At 38.2% G+C, this 15,000-nt stretch overlaps 15 non-coding genes across 15 annotated transcripts; all 15 read left to right on the forward strand.

Annotated features, from left to right (window-relative positions):
• The first annotated feature begins 566 nt into the window (after positions 1-566).
• Positions 567-685, forward strand: LOC141306301 (5S ribosomal RNA). Its single transcript, XR_012345260.1, has one exon. It is a non-coding gene; the product is annotated as a 5S ribosomal RNA (ribosomal RNA).
• Positions 686-769: 84 nt separating this feature from the next.
• Positions 770-888, forward strand: LOC141306313 (5S ribosomal RNA). Its single transcript, XR_012345272.1, has one exon. It is a non-coding gene; the product is annotated as a 5S ribosomal RNA (ribosomal RNA).
• An 801-nt stretch (positions 889-1,689) lies between these two features.
• LOC141306325 (5S ribosomal RNA) lies at positions 1,690-1,808 on the forward strand. Its single transcript, XR_012345284.1, has one exon. It is a non-coding gene; the product is annotated as a 5S ribosomal RNA (ribosomal RNA).
• An 84-nt stretch (positions 1,809-1,892) lies between these two features.
• Positions 1,893-2,011, forward strand: LOC141306738 (5S ribosomal RNA). Its single transcript, XR_012345696.1, has one exon. It is a non-coding gene; the product is annotated as a 5S ribosomal RNA (ribosomal RNA).
• Positions 2,012-2,812: 801 nt separating this feature from the next.
• LOC141306337 (5S ribosomal RNA) lies at positions 2,813-2,931 on the forward strand. Its single transcript, XR_012345296.1, has one exon. It is a non-coding gene; the product is annotated as a 5S ribosomal RNA (ribosomal RNA).
• An 84-nt stretch (positions 2,932-3,015) lies between these two features.
• On the forward strand, positions 3,016-3,134 carry LOC141306349 (5S ribosomal RNA). The gene has a single exon (XR_012345308.1). It is a non-coding gene; the product is annotated as a 5S ribosomal RNA (ribosomal RNA).
• Positions 3,135-3,935: 801 nt separating this feature from the next.
• On the forward strand, positions 3,936-4,054 carry LOC141305593 (5S ribosomal RNA). The gene has a single exon (XR_012344557.1). It is a non-coding gene; the product is annotated as a 5S ribosomal RNA (ribosomal RNA).
• An 84-nt stretch (positions 4,055-4,138) lies between these two features.
• Positions 4,139-4,257, forward strand: LOC141306361 (5S ribosomal RNA). The gene has a single exon (XR_012345321.1). It is a non-coding gene; the product is annotated as a 5S ribosomal RNA (ribosomal RNA).
• Positions 4,258-10,886: 6,629 nt separating this feature from the next.
• On the forward strand, positions 10,887-11,005 carry LOC141306374 (5S ribosomal RNA). Its single transcript, XR_012345334.1, has one exon. It is a non-coding gene; the product is annotated as a 5S ribosomal RNA (ribosomal RNA).
• An 801-nt stretch (positions 11,006-11,806) lies between these two features.
• Positions 11,807-11,925, forward strand: LOC141306386 (5S ribosomal RNA). Its single transcript, XR_012345346.1, has one exon. It is a non-coding gene; the product is annotated as a 5S ribosomal RNA (ribosomal RNA).
• Positions 11,926-12,009: 84 nt separating this feature from the next.
• LOC141306398 (5S ribosomal RNA) lies at positions 12,010-12,128 on the forward strand. The gene has a single exon (XR_012345358.1). It is a non-coding gene; the product is annotated as a 5S ribosomal RNA (ribosomal RNA).
• An 801-nt stretch (positions 12,129-12,929) lies between these two features.
• LOC141305594 (5S ribosomal RNA) lies at positions 12,930-13,048 on the forward strand. The gene has a single exon (XR_012344558.1). It is a non-coding gene; the product is annotated as a 5S ribosomal RNA (ribosomal RNA).
• Positions 13,049-13,132: 84 nt separating this feature from the next.
• LOC141305639 (5S ribosomal RNA) lies at positions 13,133-13,251 on the forward strand. The gene has a single exon (XR_012344602.1). It is a non-coding gene; the product is annotated as a 5S ribosomal RNA (ribosomal RNA).
• Positions 13,252-14,052: 801 nt separating this feature from the next.
• LOC141306411 (5S ribosomal RNA) lies at positions 14,053-14,171 on the forward strand. Its single transcript, XR_012345370.1, has one exon. It is a non-coding gene; the product is annotated as a 5S ribosomal RNA (ribosomal RNA).
• Positions 14,172-14,255: 84 nt separating this feature from the next.
• LOC141306423 (5S ribosomal RNA) lies at positions 14,256-14,374 on the forward strand. Its single transcript, XR_012345382.1, has one exon. It is a non-coding gene; the product is annotated as a 5S ribosomal RNA (ribosomal RNA).
• The last annotated feature ends 626 nt before the right edge of the window (positions 14,375-15,000 follow it).

The following is a 15,000-nucleotide window of genomic DNA, read 5'->3' on the forward strand; positions in this document are numbered from 1 at the left end:
CAGCATGACAAACAAAGGACAGTCACCAAACTGTTGGATTGAGGAGTTGCTAATTTTAGAGCTCACCTTTCCATTCACCACCTGCAAACTTTGGATTACACTTTCTGTGGATTGTATATACACTGGTGGACACTCACATTGGACTTATCAACACACTGGGGTTCTTGGACTGTTTTTAGGGTATGGACAAATGAACTGTATTCTTTTAACAGAGTTTACCTGTTTTTAAGGTATGGACAAATGAACTGTATTCTTTTAACAGAGTTTACCTAGTTTTATCGTGTTGTTTTAAAGTCTTTTATGTGAACCTTGTAAATACACCAAATCTATTTAAACCAATTTTCTTTTATGTCTCATTCTTTTAACCACTAGTCATCTCTCACAGTTAAATCTGACCCCATTTTAGTCTTGTAACTCGGCTGATAAGGCCGATTGTTACACTTTTATGGGAGACCGCCTGGGAATACCAGGTGCTGTAAGCTTTTGCCTTTTCTTCACTATTTATATAATATGCTGGCTTTTACGGAGGCTGATCTTTAAATAGCCCACTTTTTGGAGCAGCCCTCGCTTATGGCCATACCGCGCTGAGAGCGCCCGATCTCGTCTGATCTCGGAAGCTAAGCAGCGTCGGGCCTGGTTAGTACTTGGATGGGAGACCGCCTGGGAATACCAGGTGCTGTAAGCTTTTGCCTTTTCTTCACTATTTATATAATATGCTGGCTTTTACGGAGGCTGATCTGTAAATAGCCCACTTTTTGGAGCAGCCCTCGCTTATGGCCATACCGCGCTGAGAGCGCCCGATCTCGTCTGATCTCGGAAGCTAAGCAGCGTCGGGCCTGGTTAGTACTTGGATGGGAGACCGCCTGGGAATACCAGGTGCTGTAAGCTTTTGCCTTTTCTTCACTATTTATATAATATGCTGGCTTTTAGAAAGACGTGTTTTACCGCTCTATTTATTACAATCATTTACATGTATTATAGAGTTTTAAGTGTTTTACATGTTTTTTAGGCCATTTTATTACTCTTAACATTTTAAGTGTATGTGTCTTTAATAAATGGATGGTTGGCCTGTCATGTGACTAGACACATGACAGGAAGCAGGAAGTACAACTGTATAAGAGAGCAGCATGACAAACAAAGGACAGTCACCAAACTGTTGGATTGAGGAGTTGCTAATTTTAGAGCTCACCTTTCCATTCACCACCTGCAAACTTTGGATTACACTTTCTGTGGATTGTATATACACTGGTGGACACTCACATTGGACTTATCAACACACTGGGGTTCTTGGACTGTTTTTAGGGTATGGACAAATGAACTGTATTCTTTTAACAGAGTTTACCTGTTTTTAGGGTATGGACAAATGAACTGTATTCTTTTAACAGAGTTTACCTAGTTTTATCGTGTTGTTTTAAAGTCTTTTATGTGAACCTTGTAAATACACCAAATCTATTTAAACCAATTTTCTTTTATGTCTCATTCTTTTAACCACTAGTCATCTCTCACAGTTAAATCTGACCCCATTTTAGTCTTGTAACTCGGCTGATAAGGCCGATTGTTACACTTTTATGGGAGACCGCCTGGGAATACCAGGTGCTGTAAGCTTTTGCCTTTTCTTCACTATTTATATAATATGCTGGCTTTTACGGAGGCTGATCTTTAAATAGCCCACTTTTTGGAGCAGCCCTCGCTTATGGCCATACCGCGCTGAGAGCGCCCGATCTCGTCTGATCTCGGAAGCTAAGCAGCGTCGGGCCTGGTTAGTACTTGGATGGGAGACCGCCTGGGAATACCAGGTGCTGTAAGCTTTTGCCTTTTCTTCACTATTTATATAATATGCTGGCTTTTACGGAGGCTGATCTTTAAATAGCCCACTTTTTGGAGCAGCCCTCGCTTATGGCCATACCGCGCTGAGAGCGCCCGATCTTGTCTGATCTCGGAAGCTAAGCAGCGTCGGGCCTGGTTAGTACTTGGATGGGAGACCGCCTGGGAATACCAGGTGCTGTAAGCTTTTGCCTTTTCTTCACTATTTATATAATATGCTGGCTTTTAGAAAGACGTGTTTTACCGCTCTATTTATTACAATCATTTAAATGTATTATAGAGTTTTAAGTGTTTTACATGTTTTTTAGGCCATTTTATTACTCTTAACATTTTAAGTGTATGTGTCTTTAATAAATGGATGGTTGGCCTGTCATGTGACTAGACACATGACAGGAAGCAGGAAGTACAACTGTATAAGAGAGCAGCATGACAAACAAAGGACAGTCACCAAACTGTTGGATTGAGGAGTTGCTAATTTTAGAGCTCACCTTTCCATTCACCACCTGCAAACTTTGGATTACACTTTCTGTGGATTGTATATACACTGGTGGACACTCACATTGGACTTATCAACACACTGGGGTTCTTGGACTGTTTTTAGGGTATGGACAAATGAACTGTATTCTTTTAACAGAGTTTACCTGTTTTTAGGGTATGGACAAATGAACTGTATTCTTTTAACAGAGTTTACCTAGTTTTATCGTGTTGTTTTAAAGTCTTTTATGTGAACCTTGTAAATACACCAAATCTATTTAAACCAATTTTCTTTTATGTCTCATTCTTTTAACCACTAGTCATCTCTCACAGTTAAATCTGACCCCATTTTAGTCTTGTAACTCGGCTGATAAGGCCGATTGTTACACTTTTATGGGAGACCGCCTGGGAATACCAGGTGCTGTAAGCTTTTGCCTTTTCTTCACTATTTATATAATATGCTGGCTTTTACGGAGGCTGATCTTTAAATAGCCCACTTTTTGGAGCAGCCCTCGCTTATGGCCATACCGCGCTGAGAGCGCCCGATCTCGTCTGATCTCGGAAGCTAAGCAGCGTCGGGCCTGGTTAGTACTTGGATGGGAGACCGCCTGGGAATACCAGGTGCTGTAAGCTTTTGCCTTTTCTTCACTATTTATATAATATGCTGGCTTTTACGGAGGCTGATCTTTAAATAGCCCACTTTTTGGAGCAGCCCTCGCTTATGGCCATACCGCGCTGAGAGCGCCCGATCTCGTCTGATCTCGGAAGCTAAGCAGCGTCGGGCCTGGTTAGTACTTGGATGGGAGACCGCCTGGGAATACCAGGTGCTGTAAGCTTTTGCCTTTTCTTCACTATTTATATAATATGCTGGCTTTTAGAAAGACGTGTTTTACCGCTCTATTTATTACAATCATTTACATGTATTATAGAGTTTTAAGTGTTTTACATGTTTTTTAGGCCATTTTATTACTCTTAACATTTTAAGTGTATGTGTCTTTAATAAATGGATGGTTGGCCTGTCATGTGACTAGACACATGACAGGAAGCAGGAAGTACAACTGTATAAGAGAGCAGCATGACAAACAAAGGACAGTCACCAAACTGTTGGATTGAGGAGTTGCTAATTTTAGAGCTCACCTTTCCATTCACCACCTGCAAACTTTGGATTACACTTTCTGTGGATTGTATATACACTGGTTGACACTCACATTGGACTTATCAACACACTGGGGTTCTTGGACTGTTTTTAGGGTATGGACAAATTAACTGTATTCTTTTAACAGAGTTTACCTGTTTTTAGGGTATGGACAAATGAACTGTATTCTTTTAACAGAGTTTACCTAGTTTTATCGTGTTGTTTTAAAGTCTTTTATGTGAACCTTGTAAATACACCAAATCTATTTAAACCAATTTTCTTTTATGTCTCATTCTTTTAACCACTAGTCATCTCTCACAGTTAAATCTGACCCCATTTTAGTCTTGTAACTCGGCTGATAAGGCCGATTGTTACACTTTTATGGGAGACCGCCTGGGAATACCAGGTGCTGTAAGCTTTTGCCTTTTCTTCACTATTTATATAATATGCTGGCTTTTACGGAGGCTGATCTTTAAATAGCCCACTTTTTGGAGCAGCCCTCGCTTATGGCCATACCGCGCTGAGAGCGCTCGATCTCGTCTGATCTCGGAAGCTAAGCAGCGTCGGGCCTGGTTAGTACTTGGATGGGAGACCGCCTGGGAATACCAGGTGCTGTAAGCTTTTGCCTTTTCTTCACTATTTATATAATATGCTGGCTTTTACGGAGGCTGATCTTTAAATAGCCCACTTTTTGGAGCATCCCTTGCTTATGGCCATACCGCGCTGAGAGCGCCCGATCTCGTCTGATCTCGGAAGCTAAGCAGCGTCGGGCCTGGTTAGTACTTGGATGGGAGACCGCCTGGGAATACCAGGTGCTGTAAGCTTTTGCCTTTTCTTCACTATTTATATAATATGCTGGCTTTTAGAAAGACGTGTTTTACCGCTCTATTTATTACAATCATTTAAATGTATTATAGAGTTTTAAGTGTTTTACATGTTTTTTAGGCCATTTTATTACTCTTAACATTTTAAGTGTATGTGTCTTTAATAAATGGATGGTTGGCCTGTCATGTGACTAGACACATGACAGGAAGCAGGAAGTACAACTGTATAAGAGAGCAGCATGACAAACAAAGGACAGTCACCAAACTGTTGGATTGAGGAGTTGCTAATTTTAGAGCTCACCTTTCCATTCACCACCTGCAAACTTTGGATTACACTTTCTGTGGATTGTATATACACTGGTGGACACTCACATTGGACTTATCAACACACTGGGGTTCTTGGACTGTTTTTAGGGTATGGACAAATGAACTGTATTCTTTTAACAGAGTTTACCTGTTTTTAGGGTATGGACAAATGAACTGTATTCTTTTAACAGAGTTTACCTAGTTTTATCGTGTTGTTTTAAAGTCTTTTATGTGAACCTTGTAAATACACCAAATCTATTTAAACCAATTTTCTTTTATGTCTCATTCTTTTAACCACTAGTCATCTCTCACAGTTAAATCTGACCCCATTTTAGTCTTGTAACTCGGCTGATAAGGCCGATTGTTACACTTTTATGGGAGACCGCCTGGGAATACCAGGTGCTGTAAGCTTTTGCCTTTTCTTCACTATTTATATAATATGCTGGCTTTTACGGAGGCTGATCTTTAAATAGCCCACTTTTTGGAGCAGCCCTCGCTTACGGCCATACCACCCTGGGGGCGCTAGTGAGTGGCTGGTAAAACAGGAAGTGTTCGGCTGCAGTGGGTGAGAAAGGCTCACTCTGTTTTGTTTTTTATTTGTTTGGTTTGTGGACAGTTGTTTTTTCTTATTTTTGATTTGTTTTTTTGTTAGTGGCTAAGCTTCCCAGCAGCATTGTGCTGTCTGGGAAGTTTTTGTAGTGATTATGGCTTCAAGAACGGACAGATTACAAGGTGAAGACGTGTATATGCCTGGAGAAAGACGAGACGAAACAGAAAATGGACGGGAAATAAGACAACGAGATGGACAGAAACGAACGGATTACAAAAAGAAGTACTCCAAAGAGGCAACAGTGATTGTGGATATGGTGGAGTTGAGAGATGCAAGAGCGGAGGATATTATAAAAGCAGTGAATGAAAGAATTGGAGGAGGTAAGATACTGGCAGTAAGACCTAGGCAAACAAAGGAATATGAAATAACACTGAGGAGTAAAGAGGATTGCAAGGACTTGGATGATGAATTAAAGATAAAAGGAAAAATGTGCAAAATAAGACATTTGCAGGATAGAGAATATGTGGTTTCCTTCATACATTTGCCGGCCTACATTGAAGATTCAGAGATTCTTGATAAATTAAAAGATTGGGGAGTAACACCAGCATCTGATATTAGAAGGAGGATGTATCCGGGCACAGAAATTGCAGATGGTACGAGGTACCTAAGGGTTAAATTCCCGAAGGAAGTGGTGTCGCTCCCATATAGCACAAAATTTAACACGGAGGAAGGAACACAATATTGCCGGATTTTACACGATCGGCAGGTGAAAACCTGTCGGTTGTGTATGAGTCCAGGGCATATGTTCAAAGACTGTCCGGAATTCAAGTGTTTTCAGTGCGAGGAGCAAGGACACTTCGCAAGAGATTGTGAGGCAATAAAGTGCCCGGATTGCAGAAGAGTGCTGGTAAGATGCGAGTGTTGGATGGAGGGGGAGAACGTATTACATAATGAAGAAATTTTCAGTGAAGGAAGGCAAATGTTGAAAGAAACAGAAATTGAGGAAGTGGAAAATGAGGAAGAGGCTGGGACAGAAAAGGAAACAAATAAAGAAGCCAACGTAGAAAATCAAGAGGTAATTGAGAACTCTCAGGAAGGGGAAATGGAAAATATATGGACACCTTTGGAAATAACACAGAGAACTTTCGAGACAATGGAGAATAAAGAACCAAAAAGCAAGGAAGAGCAAACAAAAGGTGACTTGGAGCAAATTAAAGAAAGAGAAAACCAAGAGGAGTTGGGGACCTTTCAGAAAGGAGAGAGGGAAGAGATATGGACACCGCTGGAATTAACACAGAGAACTTTAGAGGCAATGGAGATTCAAGAACTAAAAAGCAAGGAAGAGCAAACAATAGGTGCATGGGAGGAAAATAAAGAACTGGAAAAGACAGACAGATGGAGGGACGGAAAAGAAGTAGTAAGAAGAAGGACTATTAAGGTAAAACCCAATATTGAAGGTGCAAAGAGAAAGAGAAGAAAAGAACAGAATAAGGATGCAGAAAATTCTAAATGGGTCAATAGTTTTCAGGTGTTAATGGAGGAGGAGGAGGAGGAAGAAGATTAGCCCCCCCCCCCTTTTTTTGAATATATTATTAATTCTTTTACACATTAATTATCTACTCATTTTTTTTTTACCTTTTTCAATGTTTTTAAAACTGATATCATGGAATGCTAGAGGTTTGATGAATATGGAAAAATTTGAGATGATGTGTGTATTATGTAAAGGAATTGATGTGATTGTGTTGCAAGAAACAAATTGGAAAAATGAAAGTATGAAAAGGTTCCAAACAAAATGGGATGGGAATATGTATTTTAATAATGGAGAAGAAAATGTGGGAAGTGGTGTAGCTATTTTAACCAGTAGAAGAATAGGAGGAAAAGAACAAGTGATATATGATGATAAAATGGGGAAAAGCTTAGCAGTGAAAATAGAAAAAGGAGAAGAGAATTTAATTATTTATAACATTCACGCCCCAAATGAAGAGAAAGAAAAGAAAAGGTTTTTTAGTAAAATATCTGACAATGTAAGAATATGGGAAAAGGGTATTTTGATTGGAGATTTTAATACTGTTTTTACGGAATTAGACTTGGCAAGTAACATGGTTTTTAGAATAGATAAAGGTAGAGAAGAATTGAAAAAGATGATGGAGGATTGCCAATTGATTGATGTTTGGAGGGAAAGAAACAGAACAAGAAGAACTTTTTCTAGAAGACAGATGGTTTTAAAAGAGCTAAAACAAAGTAGAATAGATTATGTTCTATGTATGAAGGAAATGGAAGGGATGATAAAGGATGTATTTTATGAAGTTGTAGGGTTGAGTGATCATTCTTTATTGCATTTGACAATAGATTTTACAAAAGTGGAAAGAGGAAGAGGGGTATGGATTTTAAATGCGGAGGTTTTAAAGAGTGATGATTTTAAGGACAGAGTTAAAAAGGTGGTAGAAGGAAATCTAAAAAATGATATGTATAAGGAAGATAAAGTAATTTGGTGGGATAATGTTAAGTGGGAGATAAAGAAAAGCTCAATGGAGTATAGTCAATTTTTTCAAAAAATCAAAAGACAAAAAGAACAACTGTTAAGGAAGAAGCTAGAAAATGAGCTAAGAAAAGAGGCGGAGAAGATGGGGAAAGGGAATATTGAGGAAATAGTAATGTTACAAGATAAGCTAAAATTAATGGAAGAAGAAAAGTGTAAAGGTGCAATAGTAAGAAGTAAAGCAAAGTATGCCGTAGAGGGAGAAAGATGTACACAATTTTTCTTTAATCTGGAAAGAAACAGACAAAAAGCAGATCTAATAAAAGAGGTTTTAAACAAAGATGGCAATTTAGAGACGGAAACGGAAGGAATTTTAAAAACAGTTAGGCAATTTTATATGGACTTGTTTAAAAAACAAGGAATAAAAAGAGAAGATGAAGAATTTTTAATAAAACAAATCCAAACAAAGGTAAATAAAGAAGACAAGAAATTCTGTGATGAGGATATTAAAGCAGAAGAAATAGAGATTGCAATCCAACAATTATCGACAAGGAAAAGTCCAGGGGTAGACGGTCTAACAAATGAATTCTATAAGGAATTTAAAGAGCTATTAGTACCGATTTTAAAAGAGGTTTATGAAGAAATTTTTAAGAAAGGGATATTGAGTGAAACAATGAAAATAGGAATGATAAAAATTATATACAAAAGAAGAGGTGATTCAAAAGATCTCAAGAATTTTAGACCAATAACAATGCTGAATACAGATTTTAAAATTTTAGCAAAGGTTTTAGCCAATAGATTAAAAAGTATTTTACCCAAGATTATTAAAACAACACAAGCATATGGGGTGCAAGGAAAAGACATAGCAGATGTGGTTAAAAGTATAAGAGACACAATATATTATATGAAAGAGAAAGATAAAGGGGGGTTTTTAATTAGCTTAGATCTGGAGAAGGCGTTTGACAGAGTAGAACATGAGTTTTTATTGGAGGTTCTTAAAGGTTTCGGGTTTGGGGAAAAATTTAGGAAATGGATACGAATTTTTTATAAGGATGTTTTAACTTGTATAAAATGTAATGGATTTTTAACTGAATGTTTTCAGCCAACAAGGTCGATAAGACAAGGATGTCCATTGTCTGCCTTATTATACACGCTGGTAGCTGAACCTTTAGGTTTGGCTATAAAGGCAGACAGAAACATAAAAGCAATACAAATTGAGAAAAATGAAAAAAGAGAACCGGTGTATCAATACGCGGACGATACTACTTTGTTGGTTGAAGACATTCAGAGTATTAAAGAGGCAATTAGGATCTTAGAGCGCTATTGTAATGGTTCAGGAGCAAAAGTGAACGTGGGGAAAAGTGTGTGTATGAGGATTGGAAATGTACAAGAAATATCACAACACATACCATTCAAAGAAGAAAAGGAGATGATTAAAATTTTAGGAATTTGGGTAGGGATGGATTTTAATAAGACAGATAATTTGAATTGGGAGGGAGTTTTAATTGGAATTGAGAAAAGATTAAGATTTTGGCAGACCAGAAATTTGACTTTGAAGGGGAAAGTTTTAATTATTAATGCTTTATTGCTTTCTAAAGTTTGGTATGTGTTGGCAGTAACCCCATTGCCTCAAGGGTATTATAAGAAAATCAAAGAAGGGGTTTTAAAGTTTTTATGGGGAAAGGGGAGAGCCAAGATTGCATATCAAACATTGATTGGAGATATTAAGGAAGGAGGTTTGGGGCTTTTAGACACTTTTTTAAGAATGAAATCTTTAAGAATTAAAAATGTTCAACATTTTTTGGAAACAAGGAAGGAAGTAATTTGGAAATGTGTGATGGAATACTTTCTGGAAAAATGTGGTCTTTTTAAAATGGGGTGTAATGTTTTATGGATGAAGGTTAAAAATTGGATGACAGCAGGAATACCAAGGTTTTATATGGAGGTTTTAGAGACATGGGGTGAATTTTTAGAAAATGTACAGATTTTACCAAAAGGAAGAGCTCAGATTTTAGAACAGCCTCTTTTCTTAAACCCAAATATTGTAAATGAGGGGAATGTAGTATACTATAAGGAATGGTGGGATGGAGGCATAAGACAGGTAAAAGATGTATTATATGAAGTGATAAAAGGATATTTACCATTACAAGTTATTGTGGATGCTGTGGCGGATGATTTTAAAAGAGTGTATAAAACAAGATTACAGAAACAATATGAAGAGTTGAAAAAAGCAATACCAAAGGAATGGATTGAAAAAATTGACAATAATGAGACAGGTGATGAGAATGAATTGCCGGAGGTATATCTTAAAAAGACTGCTGGGGAAAAAATCAAATTGAAAGAATGTACAGTGAAAAATTTGTATGTGGTTTTTAGGTCAAGGGCTTTTACGAAACCAGTAGCACTCAGCTACTGGAAAGAAAGGTATGATGATTTGAATGAAAAGGAAATATGGGGAAATGTAAGATTAAAGTATATTGAACCAGTTTTAGAAAATTTTAACTACTTATTGAGACACAATTGTATTTTAACTGAAATGAGACTGTGTAAAATAGGACTTGAACAAGATGATATATGTAAAGTATGCAGAAAAGAAGGGGAAGGTTTACGGCATTTGTTTTTCTATTGTGAAAAATTGGAAGATTTTATGAGAAAGTTAAAAAAAATCGCAAAACTGCTTTTGGGAAAGAAATATGTGGAGGAACAAAAGAAATGGGAAAAAATGTTTCTATTTGGTATGGAAGATTGTAAAATGTATGTTTTTAATATATGTGTAACAGTGGCAAAATATGTAATTTGGTTAAGGAGGAACATGGCAAAATATGATGGAAAAAAGGTGGATGTATGGATTATGTTTAAAAACAGGATGGATATTGTTGTAAACTTGATACAGAACTATCTTTTATCACATGAGAAGGAGGAGGTTTTTATTGAAATATTGGTGAAGGGAAACCCTATGATTGAATTCAAAGACCATACAATAAAGTGGTTATGGGGAAATATGTAAAATATGTTAAACACAAATGTTGTAACACCTAAGGAAAACTTGTGAATCTCTGAAATGTAACAAAATTTTAATTTTTTAAATAAAAAAAAAAAAAAAAAAAAAAAAAGAGCGCCCGATCTCGTCTGATCTCGGAAGCTAAGCAGCGTCGGGCCTGGTTAGTACTTGGATGGGAGACCGCCTGGGAATACCAGGTGCTGTAGGCTTTTGCCTTTTCTTCACTATTTATATAATATGCTGGCTTTTACGGAGGCTGATCTTTAAATAGCCCACTTTTTGGAGCAGCCCTCGCTTATGGCCATACCGCGCTGAGAGCGCCCGATCTCGTCTGATCTCGGAAGCTAAGCAGCGTCGGGCCTGGTTAGTACTTGGATGGGAGACCGCCTGGGAATACCAGGTGCTGTAAGCTTTTGCCTTTTCTTCACTATTTATATAATATGCTGGCTTTTAGAAAGACGTGTTTTACCGCTCTATTTATTACAATCATTTACATGTATTATAGAGTTTTAAGTGTTTTACATGTTTTTTAGGCCATTTTATTACTCTTAACATTTTAAGTGTATGTGTCTTTAATAAATGGATGGTTGGCCTGTCATGTGACTAGACACATGACAGGAAGCAGGAAGTACAACTGTATAAGAGAGCAGCATGACAAACAAAGGACAGTCACCAAACTGTTGGATTGAGGAGTTGCTAATTTTAGAGCTCACCTTTCCATTCACCACCTGCAAACTTTGGATTACACTTTCTGTGGATTGTATATACACTGGTGGACACTCACATTGGACTTATCAACACACTGGGGTTCTTGGACTGTTTTTAGGGTATGGACAAATGAACTGTATTCTTTTAACAGAGTTTACCTGTTTTTAGGGTATGGACAAATGAACTGTATTCTTTTAACAGAGTTTACCTAGTTTTATCGTGTTGTTTTAAAGTCTTTTATGTGAACCTTGTAAATACACCAAATCTATTTAAACCAATTTTCTTTTATGTCTCATTCTTTTAACCACTAGTCATCTCTCACAGTTAAATCTGACCCCATTTTAGTCTTGTAACTCGGCTGATAAGGCCGATTGTTACACTTTTATGGGAGACCGCCTGGGAATACCAGGTGCTGTAAGCTTTTGCCTTTTATTCACTATTTATATAATATGCTGGCTTTTACGGAGGCTGATCTTTAAATAGCCCACTTTTTGGAGCAGCCCTCGCTTATGGCCATACCGCGCTGAGAGCGCCCGATCTCGTCTGATCTCGGAAGCTAAGCAGCGTCGGGCCTGGTTAGTACTTGGATGGGAGACCGCCTGGGAATACCAGGTGCTGTAAGCTTTTGCCTTTTCTTCACTATTTATATAATATGCTGGCTTTTACGGAGGCTGATCTTTAAATAGCCCACTTTTTGGAGCAGCCCTCGCTTATGGCCATACCGCGCTGAGAGCGCCCGATCTCGTCTGATCTCGGAAGCTAAGCAGCGTCGGGCCTGGTTAGTACTTGGATGGGAGACCGCCTGGGAATACCAGGTGCTGTAAGCTTTTGCCTTTTCTTCACTATTTATATAATATGCTGGCTTTTAGAAAGACGTGTTTTACCGCTCTATTTATTACAATCATTTAAATGTATTATAGAGTTTTAAGTGTTTTACATGTTTTTTAGGCCATTTTATTACTCTTAACATTTTAAGTGTATGTGTCTTTAATAAATGGATGGTTGGCCTGTCATGTGACTAGACACATGACAGGAAGCAGGAAGTACAACTGTATAAGAGAGCAGCATGACAAACAAAGGACAGTCACCAAACTGTTGGATTGAGGAGTTGCTAATTTTAGAGCTCACCTTTCCATTCACCACCTGCAAACTTTGGATTACACTTTCTGTGGATTGTATATACACTGGTGGACACTCACATTGGACTTATCAACACACTGGGGTTCTTGGACTGTTTTTAGGGTATGGACAAATTAACTGTATTCTTTTAACAGAGTTTACCTGTTTTTAGGGTATGGACAAATGAACTGTATTCTTTTAACAGAGTTTACCTAGTTTTATCGTGTTGTTTTAAATTCTTTTATGTGAACCTTGTAAATACACCAAATCTATTTAAACCAATTTTCTTTTATGTCTCATTCTTTTAACCACTAGTCATCTCTCACAGTTAAATCTGACCCCATTTTAGTCTTGTAACTCGGCTGATAAGGCCGATTGTTACACTTTTATGGGAGACCGCCTGGGAATACCAGGTGCTGTAAGCTTTTGCCTTTTCTTCACTATTTATATAATATGCTGGCTTTTACGGAGGCTGATCTTTAAATAGCCCACTTTTTGGAGCAGCCCTCGCTTATGGCCATACCGCGCTGAGAGCGCTCGATCTCGTCTGATCTCGGAAGCTAAGCAGCGTCGGGCCTGGTTAGTACTTGGATGGGAGACCGCCTGGGAATACCAGGTGCTGTAAGCTTTTGCCTTTTCTTCACTATTTATATAATATGCTGGCTTTTACGGAGGCTGATCTTTAAATAGCCCACTTTTTGGAGCAGCCCTTGCTTATGGCCATACCGCGCTGAGAGCGCCCGATCTCCTCTGATCTCGGAAGCTAAGCAGCGTCGGGCCTGGTTAGTACTTGGATGGGAGACCGCCTGGGAATACCAGGTGCTGTAAGCTTTTGCCTTTTCTTCACTATTTATATAATATGCTGGCTTTTAGAAAGACGTGTTTTACCGCTCTATTTATTACAATCATTTACATGTATTATAGAGTTTTAAGTGTTTTACATGTTTTTTAGGCCATTTTATTACTCTTAACATTTTAAGTGTATGTGTCTTTAATAAATGGATGGTTGGCCTGTCATGTGACTAGACACATGACAGGAAGCAGGAAGTACAACTGTATAAGAGAGCAGCATGACAAACAAAGGACAGTCACCAAACTGTTGGATTGAGGAGTTGCTAATTTTAGAGCTCACCTTTCCATTCACCACCTGCAAACTTTGGATTACACTTTCTGTGGATTGTATATACACTGGTGGACACTCACATTGGACTTATCAACACACTGGGGTTCTTGGACTGTTTTTAGGGTATGGACAAATGAACTGTATTCTTTTAACAGAGTTTACCTGTTTTTAGGGTATGGACAAATGAACTGTATTCTTTTAACAGAGTTTACCTAGTTTTATCGTGTTGTTTTAAAGTCTTTTATGTGAACCTTGTAAATACACCAAATCTATTTAAACCAATTTTCTTTTATGTCTCATTCTTTTAACCACTAGTCATCTCTCACAGTTAAATCTGACCCCATTTTAGTCTTGTAACTCGGCTGATAAGGCCGATTGTTACACTTTTATGGGAGACCGCCTGGGAATACCAGGTGCTGTAAGCTTTTGCCTTTTCTTCACTATTTATATAATATGCTGGCTTTTACGGAGGCTGATCTTTAAATAGCCCACTTTTTGGAGCAGCCCTCGCTTATGGCCATACCGCGCTGAGAGCGCCCGATCTCGTCTGATCTCGGAAGCTAAGCAGCGTCGGGCCTGGTTAGTACTTGGATGGGAGACCGCCTGGGAATACCAGGTGCTGTAAGCTTTTGCCTTTTCTTCACTATTTATATAATATGCTGGCTTTTACGGAGGCTGATCTTTAAATAGCCCACTTTTTGGAGCAGCCCTCGCTTATGGCCATACCGCGCTGAGAGCGCCCGATCTCGTCTGATCTCGGAAGCTAAGCAGCGTCGGGCCTGGTTAGTACTTGGATGGGAGACCGCCTGGGAATACCAGGTGCTGTAAGCTTTTGCCTTTTCTTCACTATTTATATAATATGCTGGCTTTTAGAAAGACGTGTTTTACCGCTCTATTTATTACAATCATTTACATGTATTATAGAGTTTTAAGTGTTTTACATGTTTTTTAGGCCATTTTATTACTCTTAACATTTTAAGTGTATGTGTCTTTAATAAATGGATGGTTGGCCTGTCATGTGACTAGACACATGACAGGAAGCAGGAAGTACAACTGTATAAGAGAGCAGCATGACAAACAAAGGACAGTCACCAAACTGTTGGATTGAGGAGTTGCTAATTTTAGAGCTCACCTTTCCATTCACCACCTGCAAACTTTGGATTACACTTTCTGTGGATTGTATATACACTGGTGGACACTCACATTGGACTTATCAACACACTGGGGTTCTTGGACTGTTTTTAGGGTATGGACAAATGAACTGTATTCTTTTAACAGAGTTTACCTGTTTTTAGGGTATGGACAAATGAACTGTATTCTTTTAACAGAGTTTACCTAGTTTTATCGTGTTGTTTTAAAGTCTTTTATGTGAACCTTGTAAATACACCAAATCTATTTAAACCAATTTTCTTTTATGTCTCATTCTTTTAACCACTAGTCATCTCTCACAGTTAAAT

The sequence above is a fragment of the Garra rufa genome, unplaced genomic scaffold (assembly GCF_049309525.1).
Source record: "Garra rufa unplaced genomic scaffold, GarRuf1.0 hap1_unplaced_002, whole genome shotgun sequence".
In the NCBI taxonomy this organism is placed as follows: Eukaryota; Metazoa; Chordata; class Actinopteri; order Cypriniformes; family Cyprinidae; genus Garra; species Garra rufa.